Source organism: Ambystoma mexicanum, chromosome 3q (genome assembly GCF_040938575.1).
Source record: "Ambystoma mexicanum isolate Mex_15411 chromosome 3q, UKY_AmexF1_1, whole genome shotgun sequence".
Taxonomy (NCBI): Eukaryota; Metazoa; Chordata; class Amphibia; order Caudata; family Ambystomatidae; genus Ambystoma; species Ambystoma mexicanum.
Genome location: NC_090926.1, coordinates 320868150 through 320888272, shown reverse-complemented (window position 1 = coordinate 320888272; position 20123 = coordinate 320868150).

Genomic DNA, 20123 nt, shown 5'->3' with positions numbered 1-20123 from the left:
GAGAGTATTGGGAATAGTCCCCAGAGGTCTCAAAAAGTTGTGAGAGAGGTGAGACCTGGAGAGTATTGGGAATAGTGCCCAGAGGTCTGAAGAAGGTGTGGGAGAGGTGAGACTTGTAGATTATTGGGAATAGTGCTCAGAGGTCTTAAGAAGGTGTGAGAGAGGTGAGACCTGGAGAAAATTGGGAATAGTGCCAGAGGTCTGAATGGTGAGAGAGAGGTGAAACCTCGAGAGTATTGGGAAGAGTGCCCAGAGGTCTAGAGAGAGGTGAGACCTGGCGAGTATTGGGAATAGTGCCCAAAGGTCTGAAGAGGTTATGAGAGAGGTGGGTTCTGGAGAGTATTGGGAATAGTGCCCAGAGGTCTGGAGAAGGTCTGAGAGAGGTGAGACCTGGAGAATATTGGGAATAGTCCCCGAGGTCTGAAGAAGGTGTGGGGGAGGTGAGACTTGGAGAATATTGGGAATAGTCCCTAGAGGTCTGAAGAAGGTTTGACAGAGGTGAGGCCTCGACAGTATTGGGAATAGTGCCAGAAGCCTGAACGGTGAGAGAGAGGTGAGACCTGGAGAGTATTGGGAAGAGTGCCCAGAGGTCTAGAGAGAGGTGAGACCTGGCGAATATTGGGAATAGTCCCCAGAGGTCTGAAGAAGGTGTGCGAGAGGTGGTATCTGGAGAGTATTGGAGATAGTGCCCAGAGGTCTGAAGAAGGTGTGAGAGAGGTGGTATCTGGAGAGTATTGGGAATAGTGCCCAGAGGTCTGAAGGAGGTGAGAGAGGGGTGAGACCTGGAGAGTATTGTGAATACTGCCCAGAGGTCTGAGGAAGGTGAGCGTGAGGTGAGACCTGGTGAGTCATGGGAATAATGCCCAGAGGTCTGAAGAAGGTGTGAGAGAGGTTGTATCTGGAGAGTATTGGGAATAGTGACCAGAAGTCTGTAGAAGGTGAGAGAGAGGTGAGACCTTGAGAGTATTGGGAATAGTGCCCAGAGGTCTGAAGAAGGTGCAAGAGAGGTGGTATCTGGAGAGTATTGGGAATAGTGCCCAGAGGTCTGAAGTAGGTGAGGGAAAGGTGAGACCTGGAGAGTATTGGGAATAGTGCCCAGAAGTCTGTAGAAGTTGAGACAGAGGTGAGACCTGTAGAGTTTTGGGAATAGTGCCCAGAGGTCTGTAGAAGGTGAGAGAGAGGTGAGAGCTGCAGAGTATTGGGAATAGTGCCCAGAGGTCTGAAGAATTCGAGAGAGAGGTGAGACCTGGAGAGTATTGGGAATAGTGCCCAGAGGTCTGAAAAAGGTGTGAGAGAGATGAGACCTGGAGAGTATTGGGAACAGTGCCCAGAGGTCTGGAGAAGGTGTGAGAGAGGTGGGATCTGGATAGTATTGGGAATAGTGCCCAGAGGTCTGTAGAAGGTGAAAGTGAGGTGAGAACTGTAGAGTATTGGGAATAGTGCCCAGAGGTCTGAAGAAGGTGTGAGCGAGGTGAGACCTGGAGAATATTGGGAATAGTGCCCAGAGGTCTGAAGAAGGTTTGACAGAGGTGAGGCCTGGAGCGTATTTGGAATATGCCCAGATGTCTGGAGAGAGGTGAGATCTGGCGAGTATTGGGAATAGTGTCCAGAGGACTGAAGAGGTTGTGAGAGAAGTAGGATCTGGAGAGTATTGGGAATAGTGCCCAGAGGTCTGAAGAAGGTGAGCGAGAGGTGGTATCTGGAGAGTATTGGAAATAGTGCCCAGAGGTCTGAAGAAGGTGTGAGAGAGGTGGTATCTGAAGAGTATTGGGAATGGTGCCCAGAGGTCTGAAGGACGTGAGACAGAGGTGAGACCTGGAGAGTATTGGGAATTGTGCCCAGAGGTCTGTAGAAGGTGAGCGAGAGGTGGTATCTGGAGAGTATTGGAGATAGTACCCAGAGATCTGAAGAAGGTGTGAGAGAGGTGGTATCTGGAGAGTATTGGGAATAGTGCCCAGAGGTCTGAAGGAGGTGAGAGAGGGGTGAGACCTGGAGAGTATTGTGAATACTGCCCAGAGGTCTGAGGAAGGTGAGCGAGAGGTGAGACCTGGCGAGTCATGGGAATAGTGCCCAGAGGTCTGAAGAAGGTGAGAGAGAGGTGAGACCTTGAGAGTATTGGGAATAGTGCCCAGAGTTCTGAAGAAGGTGTAAGAGAGGTGGTATCTGGAGAGTATTCGGAATAGTGCCCAGAGGTCTGAAGGAGGTGAGGGAAAGGTGAGACCTGGAGAGTATTGGGAATAGTGCCCAGAAGTCTGTAGAAGGTGAGACAGAGGTGAGACCTGTAGAGTTTTGGGAATAGTGCCCAGAGGTCTGTAGAAGGTGAGAGAGAGGTGATAGCTGCAGAGTATTGGGAATAGTGCCCAGAGGTCTGAAGAATTCGAGAGAGAGGTGAGACCTGGAGAGTATTGGGAATAGTGCCCAGAGGTCTGAAAAAGGTGTGAGAGAGATGAGACCTGGAGAGTATTGGGAATAGTGCCCAGAGGTCTGGAGAAGGTGTGAGAGAGGTGGGATCTGGAGAGTATTGGGAATAGTGCCCAGAGGTCTGTAGAAGGTGAGAGTGAGGTGAGAACTGTAGCGTATTGGGAATAGTGCCCAGAGGTCTGGAAAAGGTGTGAGAGAGATGAGACCTGGAGAGTATTGGGAATAGTGCTCAGAGGTCTGAAGAAGGTGTGAGCGAGGTGAGACCTGGAGAATATTGGGAATAGTGCCCAGAGGTCTGAAGAAGGTTTGACAGAGGTGAGGCCTGGAGAGTATTTGGAATAGTGCCCAGATGTCTGGAGAGAGGTGAGATCTGGCGAGTATTGGGAATAGTGTCCAGAGGTCTGAAGAGGTTGTGAGAGAAGTAGGATCGGGAGAGTATTGGGAATAGTGCCCAGAGGTCTGAAGAAGGTCTGAGAGAGGTGAGACCTGGAGAATATTGGGAATAGTCCCCAGAGGTCTGAAGAAGGTGTGCGAGAGGTGGTATCTGGAGAGTATTGGAGATATTGCCCAGAGGTCTGAAGAAGGTGTTAGAGAGGTGGTATCTGGAGAGTATTGGGAATAGTGCCCAGAAGTCTGAAGGAGGTGAGAGAGGGGTGAGACCTGGCGAGTCATGGGAATAGTGCCCAGAGGTCTGAAGAAGGTGTGAGAGAGGTTGTATCTGGAGAGTATTGGGAATAGTGCCCAGAAGTCTGTAGAAGGCGAGAGAGAGGTGAGACCTTGAGAGTATTGGGAATAGTGCCCAGAGGTCTGAAGAAGGTGCAAGAGAGGTGTTATCTGGAGAGTATTGGGAATAGTGCCCAGAGGTCTGAAGGAGGTGAGGGAAAGGTGAGACCTGGAGAGTATTGGGAATAGTGCCCAGAAGTCTGTAGAAGGTGAGACAGAGGTGAGACCTGTAGAGTTTTGGGAATAGTGCCCAGAGGTCTGAAGGAGGTGAGACAGAGGTGAGACCTGGACAGTATTGGGAATAGTGCCCAGAGGTCTGAAAAAGGTGTGAGAGAGATGAGACCTGGAGAGTATTGGGAATAGTGCCCAGAGGTCTGGAGAAGGTGTGAGAGAGGTGGGATCTGGAGAGTATTGGGAATAGTGCCCAGAGGTCTGTAGAAGGTGAGAGTGAGGTGAGACCTGTAGAGTACTGGGAATAGTGACCAGATGTCTGGAAAAGGTGTGAGAGAGATGAGACCTGGAGAGTATTGGGAATAGTGCTCAGAGGTCTGAAGAAGGTGTGAGCGAGGTGAGACCGGGAGAATATTGGGAATAGTGCCCAGAGGTCTGAAGAAGGTTTGACAAAGGTGAGGCCTGGAGAGTATTTGGAATAGTGCCCAGATGTCTGCAGAGATTGTGAGAGAAGTAGGATCTGGAGAGTATTGGGAATAGTGCCAAGAGGTCTGAAGAAGGTGAGCGAGAGGTGGTATCTCGAGAGTATTGGAAATAGTGCCCAGAGGTCTGAAGAAGGTGTGAGAGAGGTGGTATCTGAAGAGTATTGGGAATGGTGCCCAGAGGTCTGAAGAAGGTGTGAGAGAGGTGGTATCTGGAGAGTATTGGGAATAGTGCCCAGAGGTCTGAAGAAGGTGAGATAGAGGTGAGACCTGGAGAGTATTGGGAATAGTGCCCAGAGGTCTGAAGAAGGTGAGCGAGAGGTGGTATCTGGAGAGTATTGGCAATAGTGGCCAGAGGTCTGTAGAAGGTGAGAGAGAGGTGAGACCTTGAGAGTATTGGGAATAGTGCCCAGAGGTCTGTAGAAGGTGCGAGAGGGGTGGTATCTGGAGAGTATTGGGAATAGTACCCAGAGGTCTGAAGAAGGTGAGATAGAGGTGAGACCTGGAGAGTATTGGGAATAGTGCCCAGAGGTCTGAAGAAGGTGAGCGAGAGGTGGTATCTGGAGAGTATTGGCAATAGTGCCCAGAGATCTGAAGGAGGTGAGGGAAGGTTGAGACCTGGAGAGTATTGGGAATAGTGCCCCGAGTCTGTAGAAGGTGAGAGAGAGATGAGACCTGTAGATTATTGGGAATAGTGCCCAGAGGTCTGAAGAAGGCAAGAGAAAGGTGAGACCTGGAGAGTATTGGGAATAGTGCCCAGAGGTCTGAATGAGGTGAGATAGAGGTGAGACCTGGAGAGTATTGGGAATAGTGCCCAGAGGTCTGAAAAAGTTGTGAGAGAGATGAGACCTGGAGAGTATTGGGAATAGTGCCCAGAGGTTTGAAGAAGGTGTGAGAGAGGTGAGACTTGTAGAGTATTGGGAATAGTTCTCAGAGGTCTTAAGAAGGTGTGAGAGAGGTGAGACCTGGAGAAAATTGGGAATAGTGCCAGAGGTCTGAATGGTGAGAGAGAGGTGAGACCTCGAGAGTATTGGGAAGAGTGCCCAGAGGTCTAGAGAGAGGTGAGACCTGGCGAGTATTGGGAATAGTGCCCAGAGGTCTGAAGAGGTTGTGAGAGAGGTGGGTTCTGGAGAGTATTGGGAATAGTGCCCAGAGGTCTGAAGAAGGTCTGAGAGAGGTGAGACCTGGAGAATATTGGGAATAGTCCCCGAGGTCTGAAGAAGGTGTGGGGGAGGTGAGACTTGTAGAGTATTGGGAATAGTGCTCAGAGGTCTTAAGAAGGTGGAAGAGAGGTGAGACCTGGAGAATATTGGGAATAGTCCCCAGAGGTCTGAAGAAGGTGTGACAGAGGTGAGGCCTCGACAGTATTGGGAATAGTGCCAGAATTCTGAACGGTGAGAGAGAGGTGAGACCTGGAGAGTATTAGGAAGAGTGCCCAGAGGTCTGAGGAAGGTGAGCGAGAGGTGAGACCTGGCGAGTCATGGGAATAGTGCCCAGAGGTCTGAAGAAGGTGTGAGAAAGGTTGTATCTGGGAGTATTGGGAATAGTTCCCAGAAGTCTGTAGAAGGTGAGAGAGAGGTGAGACCTTGAGAGTATTGGGAATAGTGCCCAGAGGTCTGAAGAAGGTGCAAGAGAGGTGGTATCTGGAGAGTATTGGGAATAGTGCCCAGAGGTCTGAAGGAAGTGAGGGAAAGGTGAGACCTGGAGAGTATTGAGAATAGTGCCCAGAAGTCTGTAGAAGGTGAAACAGAGGTGAGACCTGTAGAGTTTTGGGAATAGTGCCCAGACGTTTGTAGAAGGTGAGAGAGAGGTGAGAGCTGTAGAGTATTGGGAATAGTGCCCAGAGGTTTGAAGAATTCGAGAGAGAGGTGAGACCTGGAGAGTATTGGGAATAGTGCCCAGAGGTCTGAAAAAGGCGTGAGAGAGATGAGACCTGGAGAGTATTGTGAATAGTGCCCAGAGGTCTGGAGAAGGTGTGAGAGAGGTGGGATCTGGAGAGTATTGGGAATAGTGCCCAGAGGTCTGTAGAAGGTGAGAGTGAGGTGAGACATGTAGAGTATTGGGAATAGTGCCCAGAGGTCTGGAAAAGGTGTGAGAGAGATGAGACCTGGAGAGTATTGGGAATAGTGCTCAGAGGTCTGAAGAAGGTGTGAGCGAGGTGAGACCTGGAGAATATTGGGAATAGTGCCCAGAGGTCTGAAGAAGGTTTGACAGATGTGAGGCCTGGAGAGTATTTGGAATAGTGCCCAGATCTCTGGAGAGAGGTGAGATCTGGTGAGTATTGGGAATAGTGTCCAGAGGTCTGAAGAGGTTGTGAGAGAAGTAGGATCTGGAGAGTATTGGGAGTAGTGCCCAGAGGTCTGAAGAAGGTGAGCGAGAGGTGGTACCTGGAGAGTATTGGAAATAGTGCCCAGAGTTCTGAAGAAGGTGTGAGAGAGGTGAGACCTTGAGAGTATTGGGAATAGTGCCCAGAGGCCTGAAGAAGGTGTGGGAGAGGTGAGACTTGTAGAGTATTGGGAATAGTGCTCAGAGGTCTTAAGAAGGTGTGAGAGAGGTGAGCCCTGGAAAAAAATTGGGAATAGTGCTAGAGGTCTCAATGGTGATAGAGAGGTGAGACCTCGAGAGTATTGGGAAGAGTGCCCGGAGGTCTAGAGAGAGATGAGACCGTGAGAGTATTGGGAATAGTGCCCAGATGTCTGAAGAGGTTGTGAGGGAGGTGGGTTCTGGAGAGTATTGGGAATAGTGCCCAGAGGTCTGAAGAAGGTCTGAGAGAGGTGAGACCTGGAGAATATTGGGAATAGTCCCCGAGGTCTGAAGAAGGTGTGCGAGAGGTGGTATCTGGAGAGTATTGGAGATAGTGCCCAGAGGTCTGAAGAAGGTGTGATAGAGGTGGTATATGTAGAGAATTGGGAATAGTGCCCAGAGGTCTGAAGAAGGTGTGAGAGAAGTGGTATCTGGAGAGTATTGGGAATAGTGCCCAGAGGTGTGAAGAAGGTGTGAGAGAGGTGGTATCTGAAGAGTATTAGGAATAGTGCCCAGAGGTCTGAAGAAGGTGTGAGAGAGGTGGTATCTGAAGAGTATTAGGAATAGTGCCCAGAGGTCTGAAGGAGGTGAGAGAGGGGTGAGACCTGGAGAGTACTGTGAATACTCCCCAGAGGTCTGAGGAAGGTGTGAGAGAGGTTATATCTGGAGAGTATTGGGAATAGTGCCCAGAGGTCTGTAGATGGTGAGAGAGAGGTGAGACCTTGAGAGTATTGGGAATAGTGCCCAGAGGTCTGAAGGATTCGAGAGAGAGGTGAGACCTGGAGAGTATTGGGAATAGTGCCCAGAGGTCTGAAGGAGGTGAGACAGAGGTGAGACCTGGAGAGTATTGGGGATAGTGCCCAGAGGTCTGAAAAAGGTGTGAGATAGATGAGACCTGGAGAGTATTGGGAATTGTGCCCAGAGGTCTGGAGAAGGTGTGAGAGAGGTGAGACCTGGAGCGTATTGGGAATAGTGCCCAGAGGTCTGTAGAAGGTGAGACTGAGGTGAGACCTGTAGAGTATTGGGAATAGTGCCCAGAGGTCTGGAAAAGGTGTGAGAGAGATGAGAGCTGGAGAGTATTGGGAATAGTGCTCAGAGGTCTGAAGAAGGTGTGAGCGAGGTGAGACCTGGAGAATATTGGGAATAGTGCCCAGAGGGCTGAAGAAGGTTTGACAGAGGTGAGGCCTGGAGGGTATTTGGAATAGTGCCCAGATGTCTGGAGAGATGTGAGATCTGGCGAGTATTGGGAATAGTGTCCAGAGGTCTGAAGAGGTTGTGAGAGAAGTAGGATCTGGAGAGTATTGGGAATAGTGCCCAGAGGTCTGAAGAAGGTGAGCGAGAGGTGGTATCTGGAGAGTATTGGAAATAGTGCCCAGAGGTCTGAAGAAGGTGTGAGAGAGGTTGTATCTGAAGAGTATTGGGAATGATGCCCAGAGGTCTGAAGAAGGTGTGAGAGAGGTGGTATCTGGGGAGTATTGGGAATAGTGCCCAGAGGTCTGAAGAAGGTGAGAGAGAGGTGAGACCTGGAGAGTATTGGGAATAGTGCCCAGATGTCTGGAGAGAGGTGCGATCTGGCGAGTATTGGGAATAGTGCCCAGAGGTCTGAAGAGGTTGTGAGAGATGTGGGATCTGGAGAGTATTGGGAATAGTGCCCAGAGGACTGAAGAAGGTGAGCGAGAGGTGGTATCTGGAGAGTATTGGCAATAGTGGCCAGAGGTCTGTAGAAGGTGAGAGAGAGGTGAGACCTTGAGAGTATTGGGAATAGTGCCCAGAGATCTGAAGGAGGTGAGGGAAGGCTAAGACCTGGAGAGTATTGGGAAAGTTCCCAGAGGTCTGAATGAGGTGAGACAGAGGTGAGACCTGGAGAGTATTGGGAATAGTGCCCAGAGGTCTGAAAAAGTTGTGAGAGAGATGAGACCTGGAGAGTATTGGGAATAGTGCCCAGAGGTCTGAAGAAGGTGTGGGAGAGGGGAGATTTGTAGAGTATTGGGAATAGTGCTCAGCGGTCTTAAGAAGGTGTGAGAGAGGTGAGACCTGGATAATATTGGGAATAGTGCCCAGAGGTCTGAAGGATTCGAGAGAGAGGTGAGACCTGGAGAGTACTGGGAATAGTGCCCAGAGGTCTGTAGATGGTGAGAGAGAGGTGAGACCTTGAGAGTATTGGGAATAGTGCCCAGAGGTCTGAAGGATTCGAGAGAGAGGTGAGACCTGGAGAGTATTGGGAATAGTGCCCAGAGTTCTGAAGGAGGTGAGAGAGGGGTGAGACCTGGAGAGTACTGTGAATACTCCCCAGAGGTCTGAGGAAGGGGAGCGAGAGGTGAGACCTGGCGAGTCATGGGAATAGTGCCGAGAGGTCTGAAGAAGGTGTGAGAGAGGTTATATCTGGAGAGTATTGGGAATAGTGCCCAGAGGTCTGTAGATGGTGAGAGAGAGGTGAGACCTTGAGAGTATTGGGAATAGTGCCCAGAGGTCTGAAGGATTCGAGAGAGAGGTGAGACCTGGAGAGTATTGGGAATAGTGCCCAGAGGTCTGAAGGAGGTGAGACAGAGGTGAGACCTGGAGAGTATTGGGGATAGTGCCCAGAGGTCTGAAAAAGGTGTGAGATAGATGAGACCTGGAGAGTATTGGGAATTGTGCCCAGAGGTCTGGAGAAGGTGTGAGAGAGGTGAGACCTGGAGCGTATTGGGAATAGTGCCCAGAGGTCTGTAGAAGGTGAGACTGAGGTGAGACCTGTAGAGTATTGGGAATAGTGCCCAGAGGTCTGGAAAAGGTGTGAGAGAGATGAGAGCTGGAGAGTATTGGGAATAGTGCTCAGAGGTCTGAAGAAGGTGTGAGCGAGGTGAGACCTGGAGAATATTGGGAATAGTGCCCAGAGGGCTGAAAAAGGTTTGACAGAGGTGAGGCCTGGAGGGTATTTGGAATAGTGCCCAGATGTCTGGAGAGATGTGAGATCTGGCGAGTATTGGGAATAGTGTCCAGAGGTCTGAAGAGGTTGTGAGAGAAGTAGGATCTGGAGAGTATTGGGAATAGTGCCCAGAGGTCTGAAGAAGGTGAGCGAGAGGTGGTATCTGGAGAGTATTGGAAATAGTGCCCAGAGGTCTGAAGAAGGTGTGAGAGAGGTTGTATCTGAAGAGTATTGGGAATGATGCCCAGAGGTCTGAAGAAGGTGTGAGAGAGGTGGTATCTGGGGAGTATTGGGAATAGTGCCCAGAGGTCTGAAGAAGGTGAGAGAGAGGTGAGACCTGGAGAGTATTGGGAATAGTGCCCAGATGTCTGGAGAGAGGTGCGATCTGGCGAGTATTGGGAATAGTGCCCAGAGGTCTGAAGAGGTTGTGAGAGATGTGGGATCTGGAGAGTATTGGGAATAGTGCCCAGAGGACTGAAGAAGGTGTGCGAGAGGTGGTATCTGGAGAGTATTGGCAATAGTGGCCAGAGGTCTGTAGAAGGTGAGAGAGAGGTGAGACCTTGAGAGTATTGGGAATAGTGCCCAGAGGTCTGTAGAAGGTGCGAGAGGGGTGGTATCTGGAGAGTATTGGGAATAGTGCCCAGAGATCTGAAGGAGGTGAGGGAAGGCTAAGACCTGGAGAGTATTGGGAATAGTGCCCAGAGTCTGTAGAAGGTGAGAGAGAGATGAGACCTGTAGAGTATAGGGAATAGTGCCCAGAGGTCTGAAGAAGGTGAGAGAAAGGTGAGACCTGGAGAGTATTGGGAAAGTTCCCAGAGGTCTGAATGAGGTGAGACAGAGGTGAGACCTGGAGAGTATTGGGAATAGTGCCCAGAGGTCTGAAAAAGTTGCGAGAGAGATGAGACCTGGAGAGTATTGGGAATAGTGCCCAGAGGTCTGAAGAAGGTGTGGGAGAGGGGAGATTTGTAGAGTATTGGGAATAGTGCTCAGCGGTCTTAAGAAGGTGTGAGAGAGGTGAGACCTGGATAATATTGGGAATAGTGCCCGAGGTCTGAAGGATTCGAGAGAGAGGTGAGACCTGGAGAGTATTGGGAATAGTGCCCGGAGGTCTGAAGGATGAGAGAGAGAGGTGAGACCTGGAGAGTATTGGGAATAGTGCCCAGAGGTCTGAAGGAGGTGAGACAGAGGTGAGACCTGGAGAGTATTGGGAATAGTGCCCAGAGGTCTGAAGGATTCGAGAGAGAGGTGAGACCTGGAGAGTACTGGGAATAGTGCCCAGAGGTCTGTAGATGGTGAGAGAGAGGTGAGACCTTGAGAGTATTGGGAATAGTGCCCAGAGGTCTGAAGGATTCGAGAGAGAGGTGAGACCTGGAGAGTATTGGGAATAGTGCCCAGAGTTCTGAAGGAGGTGAGACAGAGGTGAGACCTGGAGAGTATTGGGGATAGTGCCCAGAGGTCTGAAAAAGGTGTGAGAGAGATGAGACCTGGAGAGTATTGGGAATTGTGCCCAGAGGTCTGCAGAAGGTGTGAGAGAGGTGAGACCTGGAGCGTATTGGGAATAGTGCCCAGAGGTCTGAAGAAGGTGTGAGAGAGGTTATATCTGGAGAGTATTGGGAATAGTGCCCAGAGGTCTGTAGAAGGTGAGAGAGAGGTGACACCTTGAGAGTATTGGGAATAGTGCCCAGAGGTCTGAAGGATTCGAGAGAGAGGTGAGACCTGGAGAGTATTGGGAATAGTGCCCAGAGGTCTGAAGGAGGTGAGACAGAGGTGAGACCTGGAGAGTATTGGGGATAGTGCCCAGTGGTCTGAAAAAGGTGTGAGAGAGATGAGACCTGGAGAGTATTGGGAATTGTGCCCAGAGGTCTGGAGAAGGTGTGAGAGAGGTGAGACCTGGAGCGTATTGGGAATAGTGACCAGAGGTCTGAAGAAGGTGTGAGCGAGGTGAGACCTGGAGAATATTGGGAATAGTGCCCAGAGATCTGAAGGAGGTGAGGGAAGGCTAAGACCTGGAGAGTATTGGGAATAGTGCCCAGAGTCTGTAGAAGGTGAGAGAGCGATGAGACCTGTAGAGTATTGGGAATAGTGCCCAGAGGTCTGAAGAAGGTGAGAGAAAGGTGAGACCTGGAGAGTATTGGGAAAGTTCCCAGAGGTCTGAATGAGGTGAGACAGAGGTGAGACCTGGAGAGTATTGGGAGTAGTGCCCAGAGGTCTGAAAAGTTGTGAGAGAGATGAGACCTGGAGAGTATTGGGAATAGTGCCCAGAGGTCTGAAGAAGGTGTGGGAGAGGGGAGATTTGTAGAGTATTGGGAATAGTGCTCAGCGGTCTTAAGAAGGTGTGAGAGAGGTGAGACCTGGATAATATTGGGAATAGTGCCCGAGGTATGAAGGATTCGAGAGAGAGGTGAGACCTGGAGAGTATTGGGAATAGTGCCCAGAGGTCTGAAGGATTCGAGAGAGAGGTGAGACCTGGAGGGTATTGGGAATAGTGCCCAGAGGTCTGAAGGATTCGAGAGAGAGGTGAGACCTGGAGAGTATTGGGAATAGTGCCCAGAGGTCTGTAGATGGTGAGAGAGAGGTGAGACCTTGAGAGTATTGGGAATAGTGCCCAGAGGTCTGAAGGATTCGAGAGAGAGGTGAGACCTGGAGAGTATTGGGAATAGTGCCCAGAGGTCTGAAGGAGGTGAGACCTGGAGAGTATTGGGGATAGTGCCCAGAGGTCTGAAAAAGGTGTGAGAGAGATGAGACCTGGAGAGTATTGGGAATTGTGCCCAGAGGTCTGGAGAAGGTGTGAGAGAGGTGAGACCTGGAGCGTATTGGGAATAGTGCCCAGAGGTCTGAAGAAAGTGTGAGAGAGGTTATATCTGGAGAGTATTGGGAATAGTGCCCAGAGGTCTGTAGAAGGTGAGAGAGAGGTGACACCTTGAGAGTATTGGGAATAGTGCCCAGAGGTCTGAAGGATTCGAGAGAGAGGTGAGACCTGGAGAGTATTGGGAATAGTGCCCAGAGGTCTGAAGGAGGTGAGACCTGGAGAGTATTGGGGATAGTGCCCAGTGGTCTGAAAAAGGTCAGAGAGAGATGAGACCTGGAGAGTATTGGGAATTGTGCCCAGAGGTCTGGAGAAGGTGTGAGAGAGGTGAGACCTGGAGCGTATTGGGAATAGTGCCCAGAGGTCTGAAGAAGGTGTGAGCGAGGTGAGACCTGGAGAATATTGGGAATAGTGCCCAGAGGGCTGAAGAAGGTTTGACAGAGGTGAGGCCTGGAGAGTATTTGGAATAGTGCCCAGATGTCTGGAGAGAGGTGAGATCTGGCGAGTATTGGGAATAGTGTCCAGAGGTCTGAAGAGGTTGTGAGAGAAGTAGGATCTGGAGAGTATTGGGAATAGTGCCCAGAGGTCTGAAGAAGGTGAGCGAGAGGTGGTATCTGGAGAGTATTGGAAATAGTGCCCAGAGGTCTGAAGAAGGTGTGAGAGAGGTTGTATCTGAAGAGTATTGAGAATGATGCCCAGAGGTCTGAAGAAGGTGTGAGAGAGGTGGTATCTGGGGAGTATTGGGAATAGTGCCCAGAGGTCTGAAGAAGGTGAGAGAGAGGTGAGACCTGGAGAGTATTGGGAATAGTGCCCAGATGTCTGGAGAGAGGTGCGATCTGGCGAGTATTGGGAATAGTGCCCAGAGGTCTGAAGAGGTTGTTAGAGATGTGGGATCTGGAGAGTATTGGGAATAGTGCCCAGAGGACTGAAGAAGGTGAGCGGGAGGTGGTATCTGGAGAGTATTGGCAATAGTGGAAAGAGGTCTGTAGAAGGTGAGAGAGAGGTGAGACCTTGAGAGTATTGGGAATAGTGCCCAGAGGTCTGTAGAAGGTGCGAGAGGGGTGGTATCTGGAGAGTATTGGGAATAGTGCCCAGAGATCTGAAGGAGGTGAGGGAAGGTTAAGACCTAGAGAGTATTGGGAATAATGCCCAGAGTCTGTAGAAGGTGAGAGAGAGATGAGACCTGTAGAGTATTGGGAATAGTGCCCAGAGGTCTGAAGAAGGCGAGAGAAAGGTGAGACCTGGAGAGTATTGGGAAAGTGCCCAGAGGTCTGAATGAGGTGAGACAGAGGTGAGACCTGGAGAGTATTGGGAATAGTGCCCAGAGGTCTGAAAAAGTTGTGAGAGAGATGAGACCTGGAGAGTATTGGGAATAGTGCCCAGAGGTCTGACGAAGGTGTGGGAGAGGTGAGACTTGTAGAGTATTGGGAATAGTGCCCAGAGGTCTGAGAAAGTTGTGAGAGAGGTGACACCTGGATAATATTGGGAATAGTGCCTGAGGTCTGAATGGTGAGAGAGAGGTGAGACCTCGAGAGTATTGGGAAGAGTGCCAAGAGGTCTAGAGAGAGGTGAGACCTGGCGAGTATTGGGAATAGTGCCCAGAGGTCTGAAGAGGTTGTGAGAGAGGTGGGACATGGAGATTATTGGAAATAGTGCCCAGAGGTCTGAAGGAGGTGAGAGAGGGGTGAGACCTGGAGATTATTGTGAATACGCCCAGAGGTCTGAGGTAGGTGAGCGAGAGGTGAGACCTGGCGAGTCATGGGAATAGTGCCCAGAGGTCTGAAGAAGGTGTGAGAGAGGTTATATCTGGAGAGTATCGGGAATAGTGCCCAGAGGTCTGTAGAAGGTGAGAGAGAGGTGAGAGATTGAGAGTATTGGGAATAGTGCCCAGAGGTCTGAAGGAGGTGAGGGAAAGGTGAGACCGGGAGAGTATTGGGAATAGTGCCCAGAAGTCTGAAGAAGGTGAGACAGAGGTGAGACCTGGAGAGTTTTGGGAATAGTGCCCAGAGGTCTGAAGGAGGTGAGGGAAAGGTGAGACCGGGAGAGTATTGGGAATAGTGCCCAGATGTCTGAAGAAGGTGAGACAGAGGTGGGACCTTTAGAGTTTTGGGAATAGTGCCCAGAGGTCTGTAGAAGGTGAGAGAGAGGTGAGACCTGTATAGTATTGGGAATAGTGACCAGAGGTCTGGAAAAGGTGTGAGAGAGATGAGACCTGGAGAGTTTTTGGAATAGTGCTCAGAGGTCTGAAGAAGGTGTGAGCGAGGTGAGACCTGGAGAATATTGGGAATAGTGCCCAGAGGTCTGAAGAAGGTTTGACAGAGGTGAGGCCTGGAGAGTATTTGGAATAGTGCCCAGATGTCTGGAGAGAGGTGAGATCTGGCGAGTATTGGGAATAGTGTCCAGAGGTCTGAAGAGGTTGTGAGAGAAGTAGGATCTGGAGAGTATTGGGAATAGTGCCCAGATGTCTGAAGAAGGTGAGCGAGAGGTGGTATCTGGAGAGTATTGGAAATAGTGCCCAGAGGTCTGAAGAAGGTGTGAGAGAGGTGGTATCTGAAGACTATTGGGAATGGTGCCCAGAGGTCTGAAGAAGGTGTGAGAGAGGTGGTATCTGGAGAGTATTGGGAATAGTGCCCAGAGGTCTGAAGAAGGTGAGACCTGGAGAGTATTGGGAATAGTGCCCAGAGGCCTGAAGAAGGTGAGCAAGAGGTGGTATCTGGAGAGTATTGGCAATAGTGGCCAGAGGTCTGTAGAAGGTAAGAGAGAGGTGAGACCTTGAGAGTATTGGGAATAGTGCCCAGAGGTCTGTAGAAGGTGCGAGAGGGGTGGTATCTGGAGAGTATTGGGAATAGTGCCCAGAGATCTGAAGGAGGTGAGGGAAGGTTGAGACCTGGAGAGTATTGGGAATAGTGCCCAGAGTCTGTAGAAGGTGAGAGAGAGATGAGACCTGTAGAGTATTGGGAATAGTGCCCAGAGGTCTGAAGAAGGCGAGAGAAAGGTGAGACCTGGAGAGTATTGGGAATAGTGCCCAGAGGTCTGAATGAGGTGAGACAGAGGTGAGACGTGGAGCGTATTGGGAATAGTCCCCAGAGGTCTGAAAAAGTTGTGAGAGAGATGAGACCTGGAGAGTATTGGGAATAGTGCCCAGAGGTCTGAAGAAGGTGTGGGAGAGGTGAGACTTGTAGATTATTGGGAATAGTGCTCAGAGGTCTTAAGAAGGTGTGAGAGAGGTGAGACCTGGAGAAAATTGGGAATAGTGCCAGAGGTCTGAATGGTGAGAGAGATGTGAGACCTCGAGAGTATTGGGAAGAGTACCCTGAGGTCTAGAGAGAGGTGAGACCTGGCGAGTATTGGGAATAGTGCCCAGAGGTCTGAAGAGGTTATGTGAGAGGTGGGTTCTGGATATTATTGGGAATAGTGCCCAGAGGTCTGGAGAAGGTCTGAGAGAGGTGAGACCTGGAGAATATTGGGAATAGTCCCCGAGGTCTGAAGAAGGTGTGGGGGAGGTGAGACCTGGAGAATATTGGGAATAGTCCCTAGAGGTCTGAAGAAGGTGTGACAGAGGTGAGGCCTCAACAGTATTGGGAATAGTTCCAGAAGTCTGAACGGTGAGAGAGAAGTGAGACCTGGAGAGTATTGGGAAGATTGCCCAGAGGTCTAGAGAGAGGTGAGACCTGGCGAGTATTGGGAATAGTCCCCAGAGGTCTGAAGAAGGTGTGCGAGAGGTGGTATCTGGAGAGTATTGGGAATAGTGCCCAGAGGTCTGAAGGAGGTGAGAGAGGGGTGAGACCTGGAGAGTATTGTGAATACTGCCCAGAGGTCTGAGGAAGGTGAGCAAGAGGTGAGACCTGGCGAGTCATGGGAATAGTGCCCAGAGGTCTGGAGAAGGTGTGAGAGAGGTTGTATCTGGAGAGTATTGGGAATAGTGCCCAGAGTCTGTAGAAGGTGAGAGAGAGATGAGACCTGTAGGATATTGGGAATAGTGCCCAGAGGTCTGAAGAAGGCGAGAGAAAGGTGAGACCTGGAGAGTATTGGGAAAGTGCCCAGAGGTCTGAATGAGGTGAGACAGAGTTGAGACCTGGAGAGTATTGGGAATAGTGCCCAGAGGTCTGAAAAAGTTGTGAGAGAGATGAGACCTGGAGAGTATTGGGAATAGTGCCCAGAGGTCTGAAGAAGGTGTGGGAGAGGTGAGACTTGTAGAGTATTGGGAATAGTGCTCAGAGGTCTTAAGAAGGTGTGAGAGAGGTGAGACCTGGAGAATATTGGGAATAGTGCCCGAGATCTGAATGGTGAGAGAGAGGTGAGACCTCGAGAGTATTGGGAAGAGTGCCCAGAGGTCTAGAGAGAGGTGAGACCTGGCGAGTATTGGGAATAGTGCCCAGAGGTCTGAAGAAGGTCTGAGAGAGGTGAAACCTGGAGAATATTGGGAATAGTCCCCGAGGTCTGAAGAAGGTGTGCGAGAGGTGGTATCTGGAGAGTATTGGAGATAGTGCCCAGAGGTCTGAAGAAGGTGTGATAGAGGTGGTATCTGGAGAGTATTGGGAATAGTGCCCAGAGGTCTGAAGAAGGTGTGAGAGAGGTGGTATCTGGAGAGTATTGGGAATAGTGCCCAGAGGTGTGAATAAGGTGTGAGAGAGGTGGTATCTGGAGAGTATTGGAAATAGTGCCCAGAGGTCTGAAGGAGGTGAGAGAGGGGTGAGTCCTGGAGAGTATTGTGAATACGCCCAGATGTCTGAGGAAGGTGAGCGAGAGGTGAGACCTGGCGAGTCATGGGAATAGTGCCCTGAGGTCTGTAGAAGGTGAGAGAGAGGTGAGACCTTGAGAGTATTGGGAATAGTGCCCAGAGGTTTGAATGAGGTGAGGGAAAGGTGAGACCGGGAGAGTATTGGGAATAGTGCCCAGAAGTCTGAAGAAGGTGAGACAGAGGTGAGACCTGGAGAGTTTTGGGAATAGTGCCCAGAGGTTTGAATGAGGTGAGGGAAAGGTGAGACCGGGAGAGTATTGGGAATAGTGACCAGAGGTTTGGAAAAGGTGTGAGAGAGATGAGACCTGGAGAGTTTTGGGAATAGTGCTCAGAGGTCTGAAGAAGGTGTGAGCGAGGTGAGACCTGGAGAATATTGGGAATAGTGCCCAGAGGTCTGAAGAAGGTTTGACAGAGGTGAGGCCTGGAGAGTATTTGGAATAGTGCCCAGATGTCTGGAGAGAGGTGAGATCTGGTGAGTATTGGGAATAGTGTCCAGAGGTCTGAAGAGGTTGTGAGAGAAGTAGGATCTGGAGAGTATTGGGAATAGTGCCCAGAGGTCTGAAGAAGGTGAGCGAGAGGTGGTATCTGGAGAGTATTGGAAATAGTGCCCAGAGGTCTGAAGAAGGTGTGAGAGAGGTGGTATCTGAAGAGTATTCGGAATGGTGCCCAGAGGTCTGAAGAAGGTGTGAGAGAGGTGGTATCTGGAGAGTATTGGGATAGTGCCCAGAGGTCTGAAGAAGGTGAGAGAGAGATGAGACCTGGAGAGTATTGGGAATAGTGCCCAGAGGCCTGAAGAAGGTGAGCAAGAGGTGGTATCTGGAGAGTATTGGGAATAGTGCCCAGAGGTCTGTAGAAGGTGAGAGAGAGGTGAGACCTTGAGAGTATTGGGAATAGTGCCCAGAGGTCTGTAGAAGGTGCGAGAGGGGTGGTATCTGGAGAGTAATGGGAATAGTGTCCAGAGATCTGAAGGAGGTGAGGGAAGGTTGAGACCTGGAGAGTATTGGGAATAGTGCCCAGAGTCTGTAGAAGGTGAGAGAGAGATGAGACCTGTAGAGTATTGGGAATAGTGCCCAGAGGTCTGAAGAAGGCGAGAGAAAGATGAGACCTGGAGAGTATTGGGAATAGTGCCCAGAGGTCTGAATGAGGTGAGACAGAGGTGAGACATGGAGAGTATTGGGAATAGTTCCCAGAGGTCTGAAAAAGTTGTGAGAGAGATGTGACCTGGAGAGTATTGGGAATAGTGCCCAGAGGTCTGAAGAAGGTGTGGGAGACGTGAGACTTGTAGATTATTGTGAATAGTGCTCAGAGGTCTTAAGAAGGTGTGAGAGATGTGAGACCTGGAGAAAATTGGGAATAGTGCCAGAGGTCTGAATGGTGAGAGAGAGGTGAGACCTCGAGAGTATTGGGAAGAGTGCCCAGAGGTCTAGAGAGAGGTGAGACCTGGCGAGTATTGGGAATAGTGCCCAGAGGTCTGAAGAGGTTATGAGAGAGGTGGGTTCTGGAGAGTATTGGGAATATTGCCCAGAGGTCTGGAGAAGGTCTGAGAGAGGTGAGACCTGCAGAATATTGGGAATAATCCCCGAGGTCTGAAGAAGGTGTGGGGGAGGTGAGACTTGTAGAGTATTGGGAATAGTGCTCAGAGGTCTTAAGAAGGTGTGAGAGAGGTGAGACCTGGAGAATATTGGGAATAGTCCCTAGAGGTCTGAAGAAGGTGTGACAGAGGTGAGGCCTCGACAGTATTGGGAATAGTGCCAGAAGTCTGAACGGTGAGAGAGAGGTGAGACCTGGAGAGTATTGGCAAGAGTGCCCAGAGGTCTAGAGAGAGGTGAGACCTGGCGAGTATTGGGAATACTCCCCATAGGTCTGAAGAAGGTGTGCGAGAGGTGGTATCTGGAGAGTAGTGGAGATAGTGCCCAGAGGTCTGAAGAAGGTGTGAGAGAGGTGGTATCTGGAGAGTATTGTGAATACTGCCCAGAGGTCTGAGGAAGGTGAGCGAGAGGTGAGACCTGACGAGTCATGGGAATAGTGCCCAGAGGTCTGAAGAAGGTGTGAGAGAGGTTGTATCTGGAGAGTATTGGGAATGGTGCCCAGAAGTCTGTAGAAGGTGAGAGAGAGGTGAGACCTTGAGAGTATTGGGAATAGTGCCCAGAGGTCTGAAGAAGGTGCAAGAGAGGTGGTATCTGGAGAGTATTGGGAATAGTGCCCAGAGGTCTGAAGGAGGTGAGGGAAAGGTGAGACCGGGAGAGTATTGGGAATAGTGCCCAGAAGTCTGAAGAAGGTGAGACAGAGGTGAGACCTGGAGAGTTTTGAGAATAGTGCCCAGAGGTCTGAAGGAGGTGAGGGAAAGGTGAGACCGGGAGAGTATTGGGAATAATGCCCAGATGTCTGAAGAAGGTGAGACAGAGGTGAGACCTGGAGAGTTTTGGGAATAGTGCCGAGAGGTCTGTAGAAGGTGAGAGAGAGGTGAGACCTGTATAGTATTGGGAATAGTGACCAGAGGTCTGGAATAGGTGTGAGAGAGATGAGACCTGGAGAGTTTTGGGAATAGTGCTCAGAGGTCTGAAGAAGGTGTGAGCGAGGTGAGACCTGGAGAATATTGGGAATAGTGCCCAGAGGTCTGAAGAAGGTTTGACAGAGGTGAGGCCTGGAGAGTATTTGGAATAGTGCCCAGATGTCTGGAGAGAGGTGAGATCTGGCGAGTATTGGGAATAGTGTCCAGAGGTCTGAAGAGGTTGTGAGAGAAGTAGGATCTGGAGAGTATTGGGAATAGTGCCCAGAGGTCTGAAGAAGGTGAGCGAGAGGTGGTATCTGGAGAGTATTGGAAATAGTGCCCAGAGGTCTGAAGAAGGTGTGAGAGAGGTGGTATCTGAAGACTATTGGGAATGGTGCCCAGAGGTCTGAAGAAGGTGTGAGAGAGGTGGTATCTGGAGAGTATTGGGAATAGTGCCCAGAGGTCTGAAGAAGGTGAGAGAGAGGTGAGACCTGGAGAGTATTGGGAATAGTGCCCAGAGGCCTGAAGAAGGTGAGCAAGAGGTGGTATCTGGAGAGTATTGGCAATAGTGGCCAGAGGTCTGTAGAAGGTGAGAGAGAGGTGAGACCTTGAGAGTATTGGGAATAGTGCCCAGAGGTCTGTAGAAGGTGCGAGAGGGGTGGTATCTGGAGAGTATTGGGAATAGTGCCCAGAGATCTGAAGGAGGTGAGGGAAGGTTGAGACCTGGAGAGTATTGGGAATAGTGCCCAGAGTCTCTAGAAGGTGAGAGAGAGATGAGACCTGTAGAGTATTGGGAATAGTGCCCAGAGGTCTGAAGAAGGCGAGAGAAAGGTGAGACCTGGAGAGTATTGGGAATAGTG